Here is a 5642-nt window from a genome sequence, read left to right as displayed (position 1 = left end):
GGAATGAGCTGCCAGAGGATGTGGTGGAGGCTGGTACAATTGCAACATTTAAGAGGCATTTGGATGGGTATATGAATAGGAAGGGTTTGGAGGGATATGGGCCAGGTGCTGGCAGGTGGGACTAGATTGGGTTGGGATATCTGGTCGGCATGGATGCGTTGGACCGAAGGGTCTGTTTCCATGCTGTACATCTCTGTGACTCTAAGACTCTATGTCACCGACACTTTTTTTACTTAAATATGTGTCTCATATTCCCCATCCATCCACTAATGGCAATATCTTTCCCTCTCAACTCTGCCTAGATCCCTCAAGAATTTGAACCACTCGAATAAACCTTCACTTAATCTTCTCTTCTTCATCTTCTCCAATATATCCTCATACCTGGAGTCATTCTTGCAATAAGTATAGAGTCCAGAACTGGACATAATACTCTACTTGAGGCTGAACCAATGGTTTATTCAGGTTTTCTACAATCTTATCACCCAGAGGGTTGTGAATCTGTGGAATTCCATGCCCAGCGGTGTAGTTGAGATTTCTCCATTGATTGTTTTTAAAGCTAAGATGGATATTCTTTTGAACAATGAAGGAGTTAAGGTTTATGGTGAGACAGTGGGTCAGTGGAGCTGAGGCCACAAAAAGATCAGCCATGACTTTATTGAAAGGTGGAGCAGGCTCAAAGGGCCAGATGGCCTACTCCTGATCCTAGTTCTTGTGTTCTTATCTTCTCTTCGCTCTATACTCTATGCCCTTATTTACACACCCTGTGTGTTTTATTAGCTGGTTTCTCAGCCTGCTCCATTACTTTTAATGATTTGGTGCAACACCTCGTGGTCCAACTGTTCTGCACCTTCTTTATGTCCCTGTCCCCTTTATGTTCCCCTCCTCATTATTCCAACTGTAATAAACCACTAGTTCTCCAACTTAAATTTGCCCGGGCTGACCGCATAATTTTCCTCCAGCACTCTGTTTCCTGACAGGATAATTCCACTGGCGACTGCAGCTCTGCAGTGCCTTAGGCATGTGGGTGTTGTTCATAGTAGAGCCAAGACAATGAGTGATGGCGACTTGTTCCACGATAAAAAGCCCTGTGTTTCAATCCTACCAGATGTCCAATCCGCATGCTTCAACAGCAGTCTAAGTATACAGCGAACTGTAGTCCGTCCACAGAAATGGATTATTTGGCTCATTTTCAGTTATTGAGACTATAATCCACAAAAGGCACCGGGATGTCTATATATTTATTGCTTGTGCAGTTTGCCATTGTGATGATTTCAGTCATATTCCTGCAATCCTACCGTAGCCCAAGGGAGAGCGTTGGCTTCAAATCCCCACAGAGCTGTAACATATATTTTTACTCCATCTGCCAAATGATAACTTGACATTAAGGACCTGTAATGGCCCTAAGATTGAGCATTCACTTAAAAAAAATTGCTTCGCGATCCATGTTAAATTTTTTAAAAGTTCCTTGTAGATCAATCTATTGCAATGCCTTAGATGAAGGGACTGAGTGTAATTTATCCAAGTTTGCTAAAGATACAAAGCTAGGTGGGAATTTTAGCTGAGTGGATGACAGATTCAGCAACAGGATATAGTCAGTAAATGGGTTGAGTAGGTGAAAGGGGAAATGTGAGGCTATTTACTTTGGTATGAAGAATGGAAAAGCAAGATATTTATTGGATTAGATTCCCTACAGTGTGGAAACAGGCCTTTGGGCCCCACAAGCCCATGCCCAACCCTTCAAAGAGTAACCCACCCAGACTCATATTAAACGGTGACAAACTATTAAATGTTAATCTTCAGCATTTCAGATGTTCTTATACATACATGATGGATAGGAAGTCATTAGAGAGGGAACGTCAGCATATTTCAGAGCTAAACATTGAAGGGAAGCAAACTGCTCTGTAAGGTGGAAAAGAAACAAAAACAAGTGGGACTAAAGTGACAACACAACCTTACTGATGTGTTACAAACCCTATTGTTATGATATTAGTAAACATGGACTATTCATATTCAGCTTCCATCGTCTGATTTACCTATCTAAGACATACATGGATCAAATTAACTTTTGAAAAGGACAAATACTGACTTAAAATGGCTGCTGTGATCATCTGACGAGGTTGAACTAAGCTCATGAAACCATCCATAAGCAAAGATCAATCTGAGCAAAAACTGACATTATTTTCAGTTAAAAATCCACACAACTCCAGGTTATAGTCCAATAGGTTTATTTGGAAGCACTAGCTTTCGGAGCACTGCTCCTTCATCAGGTAGCTGTAGAGCAGGATCACAAGACATAGAATTTGTAGCAAAAGATTACAGTGTCACACAACTGAAATGATATATTGAACAAAACTGGATGTCTGTTAAGTCTTTCATCTTTTAGAGTGAGTTGCAGGTTTTGGTTCATTAATATGTAAATCCCAGAACTACTTTTAAACCACATTCTCAAGATAACTTAGGGTTTTATATAAAAAGGCGGTATCTCAGCTCAGACAATGTATTAAAGGTGTGAGGTTAGAGTCTGTCTGTATCTCAATCTTGAGTCAATCTGGTTCTATTTCCAAAGTGGTTAAAATGTTACATGGATTGACTGATACACAATCAGCAGGCAGGGTGAGGAGGGTGAAAAAAAGAACTATCCCTCCTCAACTGGTCATAATGCTATAATTGCCTGATGTTATAGCAAGAACTGGTTAGATAATACAATGGATCATTTTCAGGGAAGTAATTAAAACACTCGAAGAGCAAAAGGGCACATTAATGAAAAGTTAGTGGAAAGCCTAGGAAATAACTTTACAAGAAAAAGGTTACTTACCTCTCAGTTTTCTTTTAAAGAGGCTTTATAAGCAGGACATTAGCATGTCTTTTTCTCTTTGCAGGTGCTGGAAGATTTGGTGTGCTTCCAACATTTAGCTCCATATTTGCAATTTTCTTTCACTTTACTAACCTTTCCACATTTTCTGGCTTTATTTATATTTGCTCAGGTTTAATGGATTAAAAGATCTATTTCTAATCCCTAGGCTTTGATGACAAGAGGCAGCAATCTCTAAGCATAATGTTTTGGAAGCTGTAAGCTGACCCATATTACGTTTCTTCATCTTTTATTCATAATGAAAGCACAAAGCTTTGTATATTTTCAGATGTTGCCATTATGATTTGGGAAATAACTTAACACTTAAGTGTTTATGTTTTTTTTCTTTCATGGAGGATGGACATCACCGGTTAGGCAGCTTTTGTTGCCCATTGCTAATTGCCCTTGAGAAGATGGTAGTGAGCTGCTTCCTTGAACCACGATAGTTCATGTGGTATTACGAAAGGGATTCCACAATTTTTAGCTGTAAACAGAAAAGGAATGGTGATATTGTTTCAAGTCAGGATGATGTGTGACTTAGAGGAGCATTCACAGGTAATGGTGTTCCCATACCCCTTGGCCTTCTAGACGGCAAAGATCGCAGATATGGAAAGTGCTGTTAAAGGGGGCTTGACTATCTTCAAACATACATTCACCCATCTATTGCTCAACTAAGACTGAAAAGAGTTCCTGACAATTTTGATTTACAAAGTCTCAAAGCTCTGTCATAAAAAGCTATTATTCCACTTCAAGATGTGAGTTCAAGTCAGCTCAAAGATAGAAGATTGTCATGAGCTAGATTTCGAAAGCTATTAAGGATCAAAAGAAAATACCTCCCTAAGCACTTCAATCCAGTTACTAACATGTATTATTCCCCCAACATAAACTACTGTACATTTATCATCTGCCATGACAATCGCTATATTTAGAAGACCAAAGAGATAGCTTAGAAAAATTGAAATGTCAACCAATTGTGTACAGATCAAACTAAATCTTGACTATGACCATTAGTTTGTGGAAGTGGGATAGAAAGTGGATCATACCATGAAGATATTGTCTAAACCAGACAGACTAAAATATCATCACTCACATCTCTTTACTACTTTCACATTCTTTACTGGACCTGCAGATGTAAGTGATCAAAAATTCCTCTTTGCAATGCCTATATGCCATTGGTGAGGCCTGTTCTGGACTACTATGTCCAGTTCAGGTCTCCCTGTTACAGGAAGAATGGAGAGAGTTCAGAAGAGATTTACCAGGATGTTGCTAGGACTGAAGAGATTGAGTTACAAGGTGAGGCTGGATAGGCTGGGACATTTTTCACTGGAATATAGGAGGTTGAGAGATGACCTTATAGAGGTTTATAAAATCATGAGGGATAAAAATAGGTGAATGACAGGTGTCTTTTCTGTAGACTTCAAGATGAGGGGGCATATTTTCAAGGTGAGAGGAGAAAGATTTAAAAATGACATGAGGGACTTTTTTTACACAGAGAGTGGTTCCTGTGTGGAATGAACTTCCAGAGGAGATAATAGATGCAGGTACAGTTACAGCATTTAAAAGACATTTCGATAAGTACTTAAATAAGAAATATTTGGAGAGATTTGGGCCAAGCGCAGACGGGACTAGTTTAGCTTGGGATAATGGGTCAGCATTATTTTTCCAATCTATCTGCTCCATCCCCCAACATATCACCTTCTCCCTCACCTTCATCTCCCTATCATTCCCCCCCAAACTCAACCCCTTCCCATTTATCTCTCAGCTCCCCCCACCCACAAGCCTCATTTCTGATGAAGGCCTTATGCCCGAAACGTCGATTCTCCTGCTCCTCGGATGTTGCCTGACCGGCTGTGCTTTCCCAGCAACACACTCTCAGCCCTGATCTCCAGCATCTGCAGTCCTCACTTTCTCTATACTCACTTATACTGCAACAAAAGACAGAAACACTATTTGCTAAACACTATATTTGTAGACAACCTATACTATAACCCAGAAAATTGAACATTCCCCATTTTCTTTTAGCATGCTGAAAACAAATCAGAAATATCCTTCATAGGTCCTTTACGTAAATGTTCAGTTCTTCAAGGTTACTCTTGATGATTTACTTGGTATAGAGATAGTGAATGGTTAGGAGTGAGTGAGGGAAAATATTGTAAGTAATTGTGACAGTGCTAGAACATGAGCTTTGGAAGGAGTTGTGTGCAGTAACAGAGATAGGGAGAGTGTGAGGTAGCAGAGAGATTTTTAGTACTTCTCCTATCAGAGGGTAGAAGCTTGTTGACATTCTTCCTGTATGGTTGTGCATTCCTACAGAAAGCTGAGACATCACTGACCTGTTTGCAGTATCAGACCAGGCTGGCGACAGCTGGTGCTATTACCTCCTCTGCCAGACCTGCGGGAAGAGAACATTCCTCCTCTGCATCCCTTCTCCAGGTCCCTGTCCGCAAAGTGGGGCACCAATATTCCCTTATCTGCCATGTCTGGGATAAATGTCCCAAACAGTGCAGGGCTGCTCCTGACTAGCTGTGCTCAACTGGGTGTGCAACAACCTATTAAAGTTTGGGATCCCACTATATTTGATTTAAGAGCGAGTACCTCCGAGGTTTCGATCTCAGTGCTACAGCGGGTGCATAGAGAGGGGAGCCGGAAGGTAAGCGGAGACCAGTTTAAATTAATGTTTTTCTTTTCGCAGTCTGTGTTTTTTTTTTCAACTAGGAGCGGGAACCCGGAAGTCGTCAACAGAGGCTTCTGGGAAGGTAAGAAGTTTGAGTGGAGAAGGAACCCGAGACAC

At 40.7% G+C, this 5642-nt stretch overlaps 1 long non-coding RNA gene across 1 annotated transcript in view; it reads right to left on the bottom strand.

Moving 5' to 3' along the window:
• LOC122539668 overlaps positions 1-2900 on the bottom strand; it is a 17818-nt gene extending 14918 nt beyond the window's left edge. Inside the window, exon 1 of the long non-coding RNA XR_006309142.1 lies at positions 2816-2900. This is a non-coding gene — a long non-coding RNA (uncharacterized LOC122539668). The remainder of the gene's footprint in view (positions 1-2815) is intronic.
• Positions 2901-5642: the final 2742 nt, after the last annotated feature.

The sequence above is a fragment of the Chiloscyllium plagiosum genome, chromosome 33, assembly GCF_004010195.1.
Source record: "Chiloscyllium plagiosum isolate BGI_BamShark_2017 chromosome 33, ASM401019v2, whole genome shotgun sequence".
In the NCBI taxonomy this organism is placed as follows: domain Eukaryota; kingdom Metazoa; phylum Chordata; class Chondrichthyes; order Orectolobiformes; family Hemiscylliidae; genus Chiloscyllium; species Chiloscyllium plagiosum.
Note: the sequence above shows the minus strand (reverse complement) of the source record. Positions and strands in the feature narration are given on the sequence as shown.